This window comes from Cupressus sempervirens, chromosome 6 (genome assembly GCF_028749045.1).
Source record: "Cupressus sempervirens isolate cs-2001-9-10 chromosome 6, ASM2874904v1, whole genome shotgun sequence".
NCBI lineage: Eukaryota > Viridiplantae > Streptophyta > Pinopsida > Cupressales > Cupressaceae > Cupressus > Cupressus sempervirens.
Genome location: NC_143123.1, coordinates 619,907,478 through 619,927,161, shown reverse-complemented (window position 1 = coordinate 619,927,161; position 19,684 = coordinate 619,907,478).

Genomic DNA, 19,684 nt, shown 5'->3' with positions numbered 1-19,684 from the left:
ACTTCTTTGGAAGTGTATGTTTTTCTTTTGAAACTATACTTAGTCATTTTTCCTAGTTAAAATTGTTTACACATTGTGTTTTTAGGTTTCTTCAACTTGGGCAATTCCTTAACTTTCTTTTTCTTGCTTATACTAATTAGATTATCAAAGTTAACATGAAACAACCTTTTATGCCACAACCACACATCATCAAGTCTAACAACAATACATGTTGCATCTTCCATTTCTAGGTAAAATAGATTACTCCTAGTTTGTTCACCTTTTCCTATTAGATTTCCATCAGTTTCATAAATCTTGGTAGTTTTATTTCCAAATTCAACTTTGCAACCTACATTACCTAACTGTGATACACTCAACAAGTTGTAGTTCAATCCTTTAACATAGTATGCATTATCACATGAAGTTTTCTCTAGAAGTTTGATAGAGCCTTTTCCTTTGATTTGACATGGGGCATCATGACCAAATTTAACACTATTTCCATCATATTGAGTAAAGGTAATGAACTTACTTTTATCTCCTATCATGTGATGTGAGCATCCACTATCTTTGATCCACTTGTGATTCTTGTTCACACAGGTAACCAATGCTATAGCTTCATCTTCATCTTTTTCTAATTCATCCTTCATGGCTACATAGATTACTTCATCATCATTCTCAGTAGAATCTTCTTCAACAATGTACCATCTCTTGCCTTTCTTCTTGTAATCTTTGCTATGATCTTCTCTTTTCTTCCTAAACTTGTTTCCTTCTTTCTAGTTTTTCTTTTATGGACATCTTGCAGATATATGACCTACTTCATTACAATTGAAACATATGATAGGGAGCTTACCTTTGAATTTTCCTTTACCTCTATGGAATCTCCTGGCTAGTAGTGCTTCTAAGTATTCCACATCTTCCTCATCTATGCTACTATCATTGGATGCATGTTTTCTTTTTCTTCTTCTCTTGCTTGATGTGTCCTCCTTAGTATCTTTAATTGTCATCTTGGCCTTGAAAGTAGATTTAAGGTTCTTAGGTCTGTAGTTTTCAAAATTGGATAGCTCAAATGCAGTAAGTCTTCCAATTATTCCTTCAAAAGTTAGTGTGTTCCCTTGTATACACCTCAGCTCTTGAATGGCTAAAACTCTAATAGGATAGATAGGGAGTAGAGTTCTTAAGTATTTGTTGATAGCTATTTCTTCTTCCAATTGTCCACCTAGTGTTCTTATTGCACTCACCACTTCTTTCATTCTTGCAACATACTGAGTAGCATTCTCACCTTCCTCCATCTTCATGTCATCAAACTTCCCTCTTAGGCTTTCTCTCTTTTCTCTCTAGACATTATGATCTCCTCCATAGATTTCTAATAAGGTTTTTCACATCTTAAATGTAGTTTCACAATCTTTGATGTCATCATATTCAGCATAGCTAAGTGCAGATGCAATCTCTAATATTGCTTGGTTATGCTCCTTCTTTTTGTTCAAATCATCTGTAGTGAGAGGTCTTACTAGAGTTACATGCTTTGTTCCAATTGAGGTTTTTGCATAGTCACCTGTTGATCCAAGGTGCAATTTCATCAAACTCTACCATGCAGCCAAGTTGTCTTTGTTGAGCTTGGGAACTTCTCTCTTGGACATCTTGATCTTCTTGCTTCTATTACCTTGAAACTAAATTAGTAGATTTCTCTAATAACAATTGTTAGAATCACTTTAGAATAAATAAGAGGGGGGTGACTTAGTTATTCAAGGTCCAAATGTCCTATTCAAACCTTTCACTTAGTGTAGTGTACCAATTCAACCATTCATTCATCCAAGCTTTACTTATCTAATTAGCAAGTTACTGTAAATCAACATGCAAGTATAACACACAAGGAATCAACACATGACATAGTCATTTATGTGGAAACCCAATTTGGGAAAAACCACCAGTAACATGCTACTCAATTCTCACCCTTCTGAAGTGATGCCTTATGAAAGAACTACCCTATTAAAGGCTTACAAAACAATGTTAAATGTGACCTTGTTAGAGAATTTAACCACCCTGTTAGAAGTGGGCCTAGTTAGAGGACTTGAAAATATTCACTTGGAATGCCACCCGGTTAGAAGATTTACAAATGGCTGTTAGGCCAGCCTAAGTCCATAGGATTTTCAGATCTAATACAATTTCTAGAGAGTATTAGAAAATCTTGACCTAACTAAAACATACAACTTATCTTGCAGATCTTAGATCACTTCTCAACTCATACCCTTTCTTGGCATTCAATCCTTGCAACTCTTAACAACTTGCCCTTTCTTTCAAACTTTGTCTTCTTGAGTCTTCATACTCAATGTACTAGTGCAATCATCTCTTCATGACCACTTGTAGAAGTAAAGCCTCTATGCTCTTCCTTCTCCTAGATGTCTCCTTCTTGACACCCTTTCAACCACTTTGCAGATTTGGTACTTCAGTAGAAATAGTATCAACAACTCTTTAATTTTTGGTCTAAGACTTCTTAAATAGAAGTCTTGGATTTCCTTTCCCCACTCAATTCTTCCATTCTTCAATTTCAATTTGCATAGATTAGGTAGGATTCATTGTATCTAACCCATATTCTGTTTCCTCTAGAAACTTCTTGAATAATCCTTTAGAATTAGCCCAAAAATAGTTTACATAAGATTTTGTGCCAACAACTCATCATCCTTATCTTCCAAATCATTCAAAAAATTCAATGTAACCACTATGTCAACTCAGATTTGGAAAATCTTCATCATTTGAAATAATGCAACAACTTGACACTATTGAAATACTAGTGCTCGGCACATACTATGTTACTCAGCATCAACTACATTTTTCTTGGTTCTTAGCACTTGAAGATCACTCAACACCAACTAATTTTTTTTTTTTGCTCGACACCTACTAAGAATTTTCTTAGCTTCAACTAACTTTCTCAGCTTCAACTAACTTGCTCAGCTTCAACTGACTTGCTCAGCTTTAACTGACTTGCTCTTAGTTAAAGGTTTGCAGTCAACCTTGTTACAACATCTTCTTCCAATGTATCTAAGTGTGAACAACCTCTGTATCTTTGAGTATGTCATCAATACATTACTTAACCATTTTCTTAACTGATCCTTGCACTTCATTGCAACACCATAACTCAACCTTTCCTATAGGTGCTCTTGTTACATCTTGTTGATCAAATCCTCTTCATCATTCAACTAAGTGATAGTGCTTGGATCTTAGAAGAAAATATCATCTCTACACATAACAAGTTTTAAATCAATAGAAAAAAAATGATTGAAAACATTCTTTTACAACAATCTCCCTCTTTGATCTTCAACAATAATGAGCTTTTCAATCAGATTTCCAATAGAGGAGTGATGAAAAAGTGGCAATTAAAAAGAATATAAGGGTACTATGGAACAAGAGAGGGATGACCATAGATATAATCACTAATCCCCTAGTTGCATTTTTAGTAAGAGTCATTACACAAGTTCTTTCAGTCTAGCATATTCAATAGTGTACCATGTATAGCTGTGGATTTAGGCTATAAGTATGACCTTATCAAGTTACAATCCAAGCAGTTATCAAAAACTTGTAAGCCATAAGAAAGACAAAAAATGCACGATGACAATTTGATTCAATACTTGTTTGTATATTTTTCTATGTGCAAAACACTTTTCCCTCATTTGGAAAAGTTGCTTGGAAGATAGACAGGTCTTTTGGAGTGTAGATTGGAGAATACATAGAGTAACTTGGAGGTAATTTTAAGATTGTAATGACAAATTATTTTGAAGACTTCAAGAAGTCAATGAAACAAAGACTAAGAATATTAGTATCACTAGTAGAGAAGCATTTCAATGATTTTTATTTTCTAGTTGATATTGATTTCAATTATGTTCAAGCTATTGTTCCAAGGGTTAGATGGCTCAAGCCATTACCTTATGCAATTAATGTGGATGAGGCATCTGCTACCATCACTACTTTACTAGCAGAGGAAGTAGATAATAAGGCTTCTACATTTGGAAATTATGTTGTAGCCAATTCTAAAATCACGATGGATGATGGGCCTCTAAAAGGCCATTATCTTGAGATCCTTTTATCTTGTTTTTAGACAATTATCTTGCAAAAATAGTCATGACTCTATGATTTTAAGAAAACAAACTTATGTTTTCATGAATATGTTATCTATATGTCAAAACATGAAGTAGTAGTATGGATAGTAATGAAAGAATGCTACATGGTGATAAATGTTTCCTCATCTATCCTATGTTTTGGGTAGATTCCTTCCTATAGCCATAAGATTTTCAAAGAATGATAATTTGAACATTATACCTTTTTCTAAAATTGATGATGAAATGAATATATGTATGTAGAAGTTTTATGTATTCAAAGTTAGCACCTCAGCAATAAGTCAAAGCTTACCAAGTTGTTGAACTACCACAAATGAGTAAGATATTGTTCTTTTTCTATTATGGAAATGCATGAATATAGCTCCTTCAACCTGCTATATTCTTGGAGGATTTAATCATAGTTGATATTTTTGTTGCAAACTTTATGAATTTGTAAATGATCCTCATTGATGGAGTGATTGTAGAGATAGAAATTTTTTGTAGTTTCCCTTTTAAACAACACCTTTTGTAGCTTTGAATAGAATTTTTTGGAAGAAAATATAGAATATACTTATTTTCATAACAATAGAATTTGATCTTGTTTTTAATTAGATGTTATCTGCTACCATGAATGAATAGAATACAAAGTTCAAGTTTACATCTTTTATGTTGATTATTTTTTTGTTCACTCATCCAAGGCGTCCCACTTGGTGAGAGAGCTACTATGTTAGAAAATATATCATTTTCTTTTTTGTTTCTTTAGAAGGTGGAATTTTTTTGTTCATGCAGCCATTGATAATAGAATTAGTGAACTATTCCTATAGCATAGGTGCATAGATAGGTTTATTGTTTGCAACATTACTTTAAGCTTTACATTAAGATGTTGTTTCATTTTCTATCTTAAGTGTCCTTCATCATTTCCTTTGTTTAACTATAATGACCTAAGCAAGAATTGGAGCATATGCTTTGTAGCCACCCTCTCAAGCTTACACTCCTGGGTTGACAAAAAAATGAAGTCAGTATGTTATAGTATGTTATTTAGGAAAACATGTGATTCTATCTAACCATGGAATCATTGTGAAAGGATGCCCAATCCTTTGTTACTAAGGTATTAAGCTGACTAACCATTTTTGGTGTCATTTTCAAGGAAGACGTTAATATAATTTAACCCTAAAGTTGTTATTTTAGTTTAGGTTTCACATTTTTTTGCATGGATAGAAGAAGATACCTCCTTGGGAGTTTTATTCCCAATAGTATTCAAGAAGACATTTAATCCTGAATCTAAAGAACCTCATAGTGAGAATGAAGAAGAGGAACCTTTTGAAAATCCATTCACTACTACTCAAGAATGAATACCCTCATCCTCTGAAGAATCCCTACATTTAAATGATCTTTTTGTTGAACCTGAATACAAAGATAATCCACTTTCCCTTGTTATCTATCGACCACCACCACTAGTACCTCCTCCAAAAATGGGTCAGCCTCAGCCTCAACCTATATTTCCTTTTGCTAAATCCCTCCTGAGTAGGATAATCAATACTTGAAGAACATACCTACTACTGCACTTCCCAAATTTTATGGCCTAATCACTGAAGACCCTAAAACCTTTCTCTTTGAGTTTGACATACTTTGTAGAAGTTATGACTATACAAATGATGTCGATAAATTGAAGTTGTTTCATTCTATCCTAAAGGAAGCTTTGTTGTAATGGTTCATGGGGTTGGGTGCCAACACTGTAGAAGATTGGCCTACAATGAGAAACTTGTTCCTCACAAAGTATAAGGAATACTATAAGGGTCAAGATTTAAAAGGGCATGACCTTTTCAAAATTTCCTAAAAGGATGATGAAACCCTTGAAGATTATGTTTCTTGATTCATGTTCAACCTACAACATAACACAAAACATCAATTGAATGAAGAATCAAAGAAACATCTTTTTCTAAGAGGTTTGAATGATAAAAGTATTAAATCTTGAGATCTTATGGAAGGAAGAGATATCACTCAAAAAAATGTGCACTGATATACATAATATATGTCTGAATTATTCCAAAGCCACTATGAAGAAAGGTATGAGACTTAGAGATCTACCACATTAAGTCCAATAGTAGTTCAAGAGTATTGAAGATGGAATTATCCAATTTATTGTCAAATTTCAAGCAAGACATCATTAATGATGTAGCTACTTAGTTAGACATCATATATGCAAGAAGGAAAAAAGATGAAGCTGATGCCATGTTGACTAAATACTATTCACATTGTAGGGAAAAGAAAAGACATTGTAGATGTAAGTCTATTGCATGTTTTAAGGTACAACCAATGCCTACTGAGTTTAAAGCCATTAATGAAAATGGAGAGGTGTTGTATGTTTCTCAACAAAGGTCATGGGCTCAAAGAAAAGATATGTAACAAGATCCTCTTCAAACTTATAATAATAATAATCAATGAAAAAATTCTCAAAATACTAGTTTTAGTAGAAATAATTGGCAATAACCCCAGTAGGGTTGGCAATAAAATTAGTAGGGTTGGTAGAAACCTCAAAATTGGAATACCCAATTGAGTCAGAAAACCCTATTACTACCACCTTAGTGAAAAGCTTTAATGCCTCCTCCTATAGCCACTAATACTCCTCCCAAGTAGACCCAACTACTAGTTTAGCCTAATCCTAATCTAAACAATACTAAATAGTAGGCTCGACAATAAATCTATGCTATCTCCTTGAATGAAATTCACCTAAGGTCAAGCACCACTCTTCTTTCACCCCAAAATCCTATAATAACAGAAGTTGAAGATTCTCCAACTGAAAAGATAGGTGAGTCAAATCAATAAACCTCTCCTATAGCCAAAGAACCTCCATTCCTCTATAGGTTGATGGAACAAAACCCACCCATAGAGAACCATGTAGTCATTGATTTTCTCAATCAACTAAAGCAAATGATATAAAAGATACCATTACTAGATGCTATTAAGGAATTCCTTGTCTATACTAAAGCTATTAAGGAAGCATGCATTAAATAAAAACCATTCATGTCTTATGACAATTGTCTAACTTAATGCTAGAGAAATTAACTGTACCTAAATATTCTAACCTTGTGAGTCATGTGGTTATAGTCACTATCCATGGGATCTAAGTTCAAAATGCTTTAGTTGACTTAGGAGCATATATAACTATCATGACAAAGGGGGTATTGTCTTGATTACATATCATTAGCCTTAGATGAGAGTTAACCCTATTTTAAAAGATATAGTTAAGAATGAATTGCAAAAACTACTAAGTGTTGGTTTTATATATTTGATAGAAAAATGGGTCTTACCCCTAGTTATAGTACCTAAAAAGGGAGGAAAATGGTGAGTTTATGTAGATTATAGGGAGCTCAATTCAGCCACTAAGAAAGACCATTTTCCCTTACCATTTATAGACCAAGTCCTTAACAACCTTATTGGCAAAAAGTATTTTTCTTTTCTGGATGGTTTTAGTGGTTACAATTAGATACAAATAGCTCTAAAGGATCAAGAATAAAAAACTTTTACCTACCCATGGGGAACATTTTTGTACTCAATTTTACCTTTTGGCTTGTGAAATGCTCGAGCCACATTTCAATGAGCTGTCATTAGTATCTTTTTAGATATATATACTAACTATATGGAGATTTACATGGATGATTGTACTATTTATGGGGCTACTTTTTAGGAAGTAAAAACTAATCTAGAAATGGTACTCGAAAGATTTAAAGACTACAACCTTTCCTTAGATAGTGAAAAATGTTTTATGATGATGCATGAATGTGTAGTGCTAGACCATTTCATTTCATCTAAGGGCATCCAAGTAGATCCATCATAGATTCAAGTCATTAGTAACTTGCCTATGATAGAGAAGAAAAAGGATGTAAAGAGGTTTTTGGGACATATTGGATATTATAGAAGATTCATTAAAAACTCCAGTCAACTTACAGCACCCCTCTATAACCTACTTCAAAAAGATTCTAAATTTGCTTGGGACTCTGATTGTGCTACATCTTTCCTATAGCTTAAGGAAGTTCTTACCACAAAACCTATTCTAAGAGGACCCAATTGGGGACTACCTTTTCACATTCATATAGATGCCTCAAACTATGTTATAGGTGCCATGTTAAGACAAAAGGTTGACTCATTTGAACATGCTATTTATTTCATTAGTAAATTTTGCAAGGTGTAGAATTTAACTACACAATCATTGAAAAGGAGCTACTTGTAGTCATCTATGCCCTCAACAAATTTAGACACTATATTATTGGCTATGAAATGTTTGTCCATATCAACCATTCTACTATAAAATATTTGGTGAACAAGCTTGCAGTATTAAGAAGATTATCTCACTAGTTGTTACTGATGCAAGAATTTGATATCACCATAGTACATAAACTAGGCAAGGCCAATGTGGTAGCTAATGTTCTCTCTCAATTGCATGTCCCTAATAATCTTGCAGCCATTGATGATAATTTTCATTTAACACCTTTTTCTATTGTCAACACAGAATCCATAGTATGCAAAAATTGCTAACTATCTCACCGTAGGTAAAATGCCAGTTCACTTCTCTCCTAAAGAAAGAAAATTATTATCAGAGAAGACCTTTAACTATCCATAGATTGTTGGACTTATTTTCTATACTTGGCCTAATCAAGTTTTTTTGGTGTATAAGAGAGGATGAGATATATGATATCTTAAAGGCGTATCATGATGAGCCCTGTGGAGGTCACTTTGCAACTAAACAAATAGCTTTCAAAATCTTGACAACTAGGTATTATGGGCCAAGTTTACACAAGGATGCAACTAGATATAGAGAGAAATGTGACAAGTGTCAACATATGGGAAGACCAACTAAATTAGATGAAATTCCCCTGTAGCCTCAAATAGTTGTTGCACCCTTTAACAAATGGGGGATTGACTTTGTAGGACCTATTGAACCTTCTTCACAAGGAAAATCCTATATTCTAGTTTGCTCTGACTATGTCATCAAATGGGAAGAGGCTGCATCCATGAAACACCCAAGGGATATCAACATAGCCAAATTCTTATATGAATCCATCTTTACATGGTTTGGAGTCCCTAAGGAGTTGACATTTGATCAAGGGGACCAATTTACATTACATTTGATAACTGTTCTTATGCTAGAGTATACTATCTGACATGGTAAATCATCACCTTATCATCCATAGGATAATGGTCAAGTAGAATTTACTAATAGGGAGTTTGAATCCATCCTCACCAAGATAGTAGAACTCTATAGAAAGAATTGAGCCATACGCCTTCCTAAAGCTTGCCAAGCTTATAGAACCACCTCAAAATTCACAACTAGTTTTACTCATTTTGAGCTCGTCTATGGTAGGTTAGCTATAATGCCTATGGAGTTTGAACATAAAAGATTGAGGATATCCTTGGAGCTTGGTATGAAAGTTACTATTGCATAGTAGGACTGAATCCTAAGTTCAAATTATCTTGATGAATGTAGGAAATCTGCATTGAATAACATTGAACTAATTCAACACTAGAGAAAATAGTGGCATGATAGGTTTATCAAAGAGAAAATGTTTTCTATAGGAGATTGGGCACACCTTTATGACTTTGAAAACTAGCATAATCTAGGGAAGTTTCAAACACACTGGTTAGTATCATATGAGATTATTGCTATATTTCCAAATGGTGCAATTCAATTGTCTACCATTGATCCTATCTTCTTCAAGTTGGTCATCAATGGGAAAAAAATTAAGATTTACAATAAACTAATTAGTTGTGAGGAGTTCCCACAAAAATTCTAGCATAGTGAGGATATTCTCATTCTTGTAGTCAAAGAGTCTGGGTCTCCTACCCTGACTCCTTATACTTCTTGATTTCATTCAAGGAATTCATAATAAACACTTTATTCTAGAAATTAATTTCTTCACCATTCAATCTACATCACCTTCTCACTTTTCCATCTTACCATTTCATCTCATCACTCTATCAATTCCAGTGATCTTTTCCAGAACATCTTTCCTGCAACAGTTGCTAGGTACATACCACATAACTTTGCATGCATTTTATTTTATTCATGCTTTGTCAAGAATTGGTATTGGTTACAATTATTCACTCTTGAATTTCCTTTTTGGGAGGAACCCATGCCTTTCCATAGTTGGGGGGTAGGAAATATTTAAATATTTGTTTTCGAATTGCATGTAAACTTTAAAATTTAATTTAGATGACTGGTAATTGAAATAATTAATGTCACATATTGATGACTTGTCCTTCTATGATTGCATCATTATGAAATTAAGGCCATTTCAAGAATTTACTTAACTTTTAATGATAATTTGCAACATGTTCTAGTGATAGACTTGTACATGAGAAAAAATTATGAAACTTGATGCAAGAAGGATATTATGAGATATTGTCCATTAAACTCTTCAAGTACACCATATTTTTTTGGAGATATCTAGTACCATAATAATGCAAAATTTGATTCACCAAGCTCTAAAACATCAAAATTTTCCCAAAATTTTGATGAAGCCAACAATGGGTGGAGGTCTCTAGAAGTACGAGTTGGTCAATCACAAGGTTCTTTTGGGTGATGCAGCTAGTTCGAGATCTTTATAAGAAGGGGATGGTTGAATTACTATCTTATTCTAAATGGATTTGATGAAGAGGTCACTCTTAAATTCATGAGAACATTAAAATATAGAATTATAATAGTTAAGGGCTTAAAATTTAGTTCACAGAAGAGGTGGTAGGTGAGCTCACTAGGTTACCCTAGGAAGGAGAAAATTGGGAAAAATATTTTGACCTATAGGCAGCTAGGGCACAATTAGTGTACTCTAGGACCCTCCATTAAAAATTGACAAGAAGCAGGGTACCTTTAGATTATCCTTGCTGATGGAGTTTATCTCACCAACAATGTTTATCATCCAGTTTTTCACCTATGAAGGTCATTACACATACTTGCATGCCCTACATTTCAAGATTTTGGATCACCTATGGCATGATTATAGGTAGGTAAACCTTCCAAATTTTATGTTTAACATTTTTAAGGAGCAAACTTCTTTAGCTTAACTGGGAAAGGATCAGTTTGTCTCTCACCAATTATTAATAAAATGAATCATAGAAAGAGAGTTGAATAAGCAATCAATTGGGACATGAGAAGAGTTTTCATACTTAAATGCAGTAGAGCCTAGGTTGGTCAGCCCTAGAGGCCAAGGTGTTGGACAAAGGAAAAGGACATCCACTAGTTTCTATAAGGTTGTTTCTAGAAATAAAAATGTTCCTAAAGTCTCTCCCTCTAGTTCTAGACCAACTAAGAAGAGGATTTACAAAGCTGAAGCCTCCAATGCTAACAAAAAGAGAAGCAAAAATAAAGAAGCTACTAGTGCCCTTAAGAACCTATTGTCTGATAAGACTAGGTCTACTATTAGGGAAGGTAAAGATAAAGCTATGGAACTTGAAGAAGAAAAGTTAGAACAACAATTAGATGATGAGCATAAAATTAATGATGTTGGATACAATTGTTCAATTATGTGTTGTCTTTGATGTTACACAAATGTCATATCAGTTATCAGTTAGATCCTACCGAGCTTAGCTAGTAGGAAAAGAAAAAGATAGAGCCTACCAAGCTCAAATGGTCAACAAAGTGAAGTATAGAGTCTACCAAGCATTTCTAGAAGTTACACTATGAAGATAGTTTCTACCAAGCTCACCTGGGTGCTGAAGGATTATGTGATAGAAGTTAGTTTCTACTAAGCTCACAAGGTCAATGAAGGAAAGATAGTGTCTACCAAGTTCACTCAGTCTCCAAAGGATTTTGTAAAATTTATGGTGTTTACCAAGCTTCACTTAGTTAACATTGGAAATCATTTCTGGAGCAGTGTTTACTGAGCAGGGTCAGCCAATGAAGGATTTCATTGTTTTGGGAAAACAAGTTTAATTATTTCATGTAATGTTTGTAATTGACTGATGTAATGCTTATTGGTAATTATAACTTGTAAATGAACCAACTTGACAATTTTTAAGGTATAAATAAAAGGTCAAGTTGTGAATTCAAAAGTATAAATGGATGGATGAATGAGCGAGCATGCAAGTGAGCAAATTGTGTAAGTGTGAGAAAATTTTGAAGAAGGATTAGATATCCTTGGGGAGCAACAAAGGTGTATTTGATCAAAGAGGATCTAGTGAAGAAAAATAGAGATCTGTAACAAAAAGTTCAGTTGCATCTCATTCAGGTCACTTATTGTTACTTTCTCACCATTGTAGCAATATTTCCTAAATCTCTTAATAGAGTTGGTTTAATAGCCATTTTAAAAAATCCTATAACAAGGTGGATAGTTCTACTAAATTATTCTAAAGTCCTCTAGCAAGGCCACTCCTAGTAGGGTAATTAAATCCTCTAACAGGGTCACACCTAATAGTGTGTTTTGTAACCTTTAATAGGGTTGGCTCCTAATAGGGCTCACTTCAAAAGAGTGAAAATTGGTAGCTAGTTACTTGGTGGTTTTTCCCATATTGAGTTTTTACATTAAATTTGGTGTCTCTTATTTTATTATTATTTCATTTTGCATGCATGTTAATAATTGTGAATGCTTAAAGATCAGTAATAAGTACATCTACCAAGTAACAACATTTATCTGTGTGGCTACCGCATGACAACAGTAACTAGTTTTATAAGACATCTAAGGGATCAATGGATTTATTTTTGTGGTAACTAATTCAGCCCCCCCCCCCCCCTCTCAGTTACTACATCTATATTTCTAGAAATTGGTATCAAAGCTTTTGGTGCTTGTAGGTAGGATTTCAAGGATCTAATCCAAAGATCAAGATGTCTTACAAGAGGGAAATTGCAAGGCTTAACAGGGATAATTTTTTAGCATGGCAAGGTCTCATAAGACTCCATCTAGCTTGCATTGGAGATACAAGATTGAAATATCTTGATGAAGAATATGTAACTCCTTCTAGCACATTATCTACTAATGACATTGTTGAGAAAAAGACTCATAACATCATGATGATAGATATTGCATCTACTCTAAGCTATAAAGAATTTGATGATGTCAAGGACTCCAAAACTACCTTTGAAATGTGGCACAAGCTTAAAGATATCTATGGAGGTGATGATAATGTGAGAAGAGCCAAAGTAGAAAGTCTAAGAGGAAAATTTGATCAAATGAGGATGGGATAGGATTCAAACGTTGCTAAATATGTTGAAAGAGTCAAAGTAGTTGTTAGTGAAATCAAGGTTTCTAGAGGAGACACTAAGGAGGAAACAGTTGTAAGTAAAGTTCTTAGAACATTACTTGCCATTTATGTAATTAGAGTTTTTTCAATTCAAGAAAAAATATGTAAAGAAAATCATAAGATAAATTTAGAGGCCATAGTTGGAAGATTGACTACATTTGAGCTAGATAACTATGAAAACTATGTTCCAGCTTCCAACAACATTGAATCAGCATTTGAAGCCAAGATTTTTCTCAAGGAGAAAGGCAAGAAGATAAAGGATTTCTAGTCAAAAAGTAAGGAAGAATTAGAATAGGGTTCTGATAGTGATCTTGAGGTGGTTGAAGTTCTGCTTGCAAGGAAATATTCTAGAGATAGAGGAAAATACAAAGGTAAGGTTCCTCTAATCTATTTTTCATGTGAGGAAATTGGTCATATTGCTGCTAGGTTCCCAAACAAGAAAAATAAGGATGAGAAGAAAGGTCACAAGTGAAATGATAACAAAGACTTCAAATCATTTAAGGACAAATAAGAAAACATGTTTCATAACTAAGGATTCTAATAATTCTGATGAAGAAGAAGATGAAATTGTTTACATTGTTGTGAAAGATGAATATGATAATAATGAGGAAATGACACTTATCTCTCATGTGAGAAAAAATGATACATGGATCATAGATAGTGGTTGCTCTCATCATATGACTAGTGAAAAAACTAAGTTTGAACAATTTGAAGACTATGATGGTTTTAGTGTGAGGTTTGGTAATAATGAACCTTGTTGCATAAAAGGAAGAGGAAGAATCTCACTAACCAAAAAGCTTGTATGAGATAATGCCTATTGGGTAAAAGGACTAAAACACAATTTATTGAGTGTGGCACAATTATTCAATAATGGATTCAAGGTGGAATTCATGCATGGAAAAGAAAGACTGCTGGTTGACAAAGGAAAGTTGATTGGATCAGGTATACAAATAAAAGGTAACTTGTTATATCTTGAACTTGGTGAATGTTCATGCTTTATTGCTCAAGTTGAAGAGAGTTGGTTATGGCATAGAAGTTTGTGTCATGTGAATTTTGATAAACTAGTGAAAATAAGAAAATCCAAAAAAGTAAGAGGAATTCCCAGTATAAAGAAACCTAATGTTGGTCTATGCAAGAATATTCAAATTGGTAAGATGGGAAAGACTAGCTTTAAAAGTAAGAATTATTAGTTTGAAGAAGTTTTAGAAATTGTGCTTACTAATTTGTGTGGACCCATTGGAATTGAATGCTATACTTGAGAAAATTTCTTCATTCTTTTTGTTGATGATTAATCTAAAATGATGACTATCATGTACCAAAGAGAGAAATTGGAAGCATTTGAGAAGTTCAAATGGTATTTGGCTAGAGTAGAGAAGGAAATAGGGAAAAGACTGAAATGTTTGAGGTCAGACAAAGGTGGTGAATTCATTTCCCATGAGTTCAATAAATTTTTTATTGAAAGGGGAATCAAAAGATAGGTATCAACACCTAGAACTCTTGGGTAAAATGGAATATCTGAAAGGAGGATAGATCTATCATGGACTATGCAAGAACTTTAATGATTGAAAAGAGCATTGCTATCAAATACTAGAAGGAAGCTATCAATACTACAATTCATACCTTGAATCAAGAACAGCTAAAGAAGGACTCATTCAAAACCCCCTATGAGTTATGGTATGGCTATAAACCCAATGTAAGTTGCCTAAAAGTATTTGGAAGCAAATGTTACATTTTGAAAGAATCTAGAAAAGGTAAATTTGATGTGAAGGGTGATGAAGAAATATTTTTGAGATATTCTTGCAAGAGTAAAGCATATAGATGTTTGAAATTGTCTACTCACAAAGTCATAGAAAGTGCACATGTGAAAGTTGATGAGTTTGCAAAAAGGACTAAAGAAGAAAGAAAAAGAGAACCAGAAGACTATACGAGATTTTTTTTACATTGAACCTGATATAGTACTAGATACATCTGTCAATCAAGAATCTTCTATTCCCAAGTCTTCAGTAATTGAGTTGCAAGAAATTTAAACTAAGCTACAAGAACCTGAGTCACATTTTAATGCTACTGGACCAATACCTATCAAGTCTGACAGACCTGAGTAGTAGACAGAAAAGTCAGAACCTAAAGTTCAAGTTCAAGAGGATAACAATGCAATTCATTCAAAAGGCAAGGAACCTGTATTAGCCAAGTATGTTAGGAGACATCATGCACTAGATCAGATCATTGGAGACAAATCTAAAGGTACTATGATAAGAAGTAAGCTAAAAGGTACTTGTTTACTTATTGATTTTGAACTTAGAATTGTTAAAGTTGCATTAGAAAATGAAGGTTGGATTGAGGCTATGAATGAAGAGATAGAGCAAATAGAAAAGAACAAAATATGGACTCTTGTACCTAGGCCTAAAGATAAAAATGTGATTGGAACTAAGTGGGTATTCAAAAATAAGTTGAATGAAGATGGTAATGTGTCAAGGAAAAAAGCTAGACTGGTATGTAAAGGATACTCTCAAGAAGAAGGAATAGACTATGGAGAGACTTTTTTTCCTATTGTAAGATTGGAAGGTGTCAAGACCCTACTTGCATATGCTACATACAAAGGATTTAAGGTATATCATATGGATCTCAAGTTAGCATTTCTCAATGGTATACTAGATAAAGAAGTCTACATTGAGAAACTTGAAGGTTTTGTTGATCTAGACAAGAAGGACATGGTCTACAAATTACACAAAGCATTTTATGGTCTAAAAAAAGCCCCTAGAGCATGGTATGAAAGATTGCATAACTATCTTATTCAGATTGGTTTTCAAAGAACTAATGATGATAGTAGCTTGTATATTAAGGAAGGACCAGATAACAAGATTATTTTGGCAGAAATATTTGTGGATGACACTTTGTTCATAGGAAATGATGATCTATGCAAAGAGTTTTTCGAGAAAATGAACAAGGAATTTGAAATCTCAATGTTTGGAGAGATTAAATTATTTGTTGGTCTTCAAATTCAGCAAAGCAGGAATTGTATCTACATCACTCAATTTAAATACATCAAGGAGATACTAAAAAATTTTGGTATGGAAGATTGTAAACCAGTTGGAACTCCTATGTGCACTGGTCTAAAGCTTACAAAGGATGATGAATCAAAAGAGGTATATTAGACACTATATAGATCAATGACTGGAAAGCTATAGTATGTAATTCATACAAGGCCAGATATTGCTCTTGTAGTTGGTATTATAGCAAGTTTTTCAGCTAAACCAAGAGGAAATCACATGATGGAAATCCAAAAGATCATGAGATACTTGAAAGGCACTGAAGATTATGGATTATGGTACAAATTTGGAAGTAATCTAGATTTGAAAGTTTTTACTGATGTAGATTGGGTAGGAAACATTAATGACAGAAAGAATACAACTGGAGGAGCATTCTTTCTTCAAAAGAGGTTGGTTTCTTGGATGAGTAAAAAGAAAAATTGTACATCCCAATCTACAATAGAAGCAGAGTATGTTGCAACAATAGTAAATTGTTCTAATATTGTTTGGTTCAAGTAGTTATTGGAAGGCATGAAGGAAGAAATCAAAGAACCTATTGTTATGTTTTGTGACAATACAAGTACAATCAACATATCTAAAAATCTAGTGATGCATTCAAAGACCAAGCACATTGCAATAAAGTATCACTTTGTCAGAGAATTGGTGTAGGATAAGAGGATTAGATTGGAATATGTCCATACAAAGGAACAAATTCCTGAAATATTTACAAAGACTATACCTAAGGATGCATTCTTGTATCTAAGAGGTAAGTTAGGGGTCATTCTCCTATCTAAAGCTCACTGAAATGAAGTTTTAGTGATGCATCAATAGGTACCAAGTTGAAGATTTATTAGTTGATGCAAAATAATCATGAGAAAATTGCATATGAATCAGTACTTAAGGTACATTGTTACTCATTTGGTTTGTGTTGTCTTTGGCATGTGTTGTCAAAGAGGGAGAGTATACTATCATATCTTTTTGAAATTTGAATTTTTTTTGTGAAGAGTTTGATGTTTGAAACAAAGCTATGTAAGTGTATTTGAGAAGTTTGTGGAATGAAATCTAAGAGGGGGAAACATTCAATCAGAAAAAGACTTGTTCTCAAATTTCATCTGCTATGACATGTTGTGTTGCCATCAATGCCAAAGAGGGAGATTGTTGGATACAATTGTTCAATTATGTATTGTATTTGATGTTACACAAATGTCATATTATTTATTAGTCAGAGTCTATTGAGCTCAATTGGCAAGCAAAGAAAAAGAGAGAGTCTACCAAGATTAGATGGTTATAAAAGTGAATTATAGACTCTACCAAGCATTTCTAAAAGTTACACTGTAAAGATAGTTTCTACCGAGCTCACTCAGGTGCTCAAGGATTCTCTGACAGAAGTTAGGTTCTATTGAGCTCACTAGGTCAGCGAAGGAAAGATAGTGTCTATCAAGTTCACTTGATCTCCAAAGGATTTTGTAGAACTCATAGTGTTTACCAAGCTTCACTTTGTTAACTCTGGAAATCATTTTTGGAGCAATGTTTACTGAATAGGGTTGGCCCATGAAGGATTTCATTTTTTTAGGAAATAAAGTTTAATTGTTTCACGTAATGTTTATTGGTAACTATAACTTGTAAATGAGTTGAATTGACAATTTGTAAGGTATAAATAAAAGGTCAAGTTGTGAATTCAAAAGTATGAATGGATGGATGGATGAGCGATCATAAAAGTGAGTTAATTGTGTAAGTGTGAGCAAATTTTGAAGAAGGATTAGATATCCTTGGGGAGAAGCAAAGGTGTATTTGATTAGAGAGGATCTAGTGAAGCAAAACAAAGATCTATAACAACAAGTTCAGTTGCATCTCATTTGGGTCACTTATTGTTACTTTCTCACCATTGTAGCAATAATTCTTAAATCTCTTAATAGAGTTGGTTTAACAACCATTTTTGTAAATCCTCTAACAAGGTGGATAGTTCTATTGAATTGTTCTAAAGTCCTCTAGTAAGGCCACTCCTAGCAAGGTGATTAAATCCTCTAACAGGGTCTTACCTAATAGCGTGTTTTGTAACCTTTCACAAGGTTGGCTCCTAATAGGGTGCACTTTAGAAGAGTGAAAATTGGTAGCTAGTTACTTGGTAGTTTTTTTGCATATTGGGTTACCACATTAAATTTGGTGTCTCTTGTGTTCATATTATCTCCTTTTTCATGCATCTTAATAATTGTGAATGCTTAAAGATCAGTAATAAGTACATCTACAGAGTTATAGCATTTTTCTATGTGGCTACTGAGTGACAATAGTAACTAGTTTTATAAGACATCTAAGGGATCTATGGATTTATTTTTGTCATAACTAATTCACATTCACACCCCCCGTCCCCCCCCCCCCCCCCCCCCCTCAGTTACTCCATCTATATTTCCAACAAATGAAACCTTGCACTTGCAACAGGAGAAAGATTTAGGAAAACCTCCTCAAACAACTAGAAATGCCTATAAGTAAGAGGAAATGAAAGAATCATCCATGCTTGTCTATACCACACAAGAGGTGAAGTGTACGTCTCTCTAAGGGAAATAGGTTTCTTGAAACTTCTATTCCAATAGTTACCTCTTAGTTTTCTATATGTGAAAAGGACTCCTCTTTGGATGGGCTAGATACATTAGCCACAATAGCTACTAAATCTAGTAAGGAAGAGAATGTGGTGACAAAAATTATCATAAGAGAAGGAGAATGTACACACCATAGAGTGTCAACAAAACTCCCCATTTGGCATCTAAAGGGATAGAAGACTTTAACTAGGAACCATTGCCATCACCCAATTTGTCTACACCTTTATCTATAGGAATCAATATATTTTAAGAGTTGTTATTGGAGAGAGCTCAGTAGAAGATGGAAAATGAAAAATTAAAGCATGTTATCAATGAAGAGAGTTATCAGTTGAAACAGAGCTCACACCATAATGAAGTTTTGAAAAGATGAATTGAATAGATCACATGATTAGTTCCTAAATTAATAGAATGTCAATTACCATCACTAGTATATGCCTTGTTTCTCAAAGAGCATTTTATAAATTTCAAATTGACTAGAATTGTAAAAAATATTAATCCCTCCATTTCTAGTCCACATGAGTTTTATGATGCATTCCAATATGTTACCATGCCTCTTAAAAAATTATTGTGTGAATTGTATCTCCATAATCTATAGTACCTTATGACACAAAGTGGAAATCACTCCTATATGTAAGGGATGTGTAGTTGGGAGAAGTAATTTCTTGGATATAGAATGAGATAAGTAGAGAACATCAAGTTGCACCTTAAACGAAGAGTGAAATGGCAACACCATTGCTCATGAGACTAGAGGTTCAACACTCTAGAC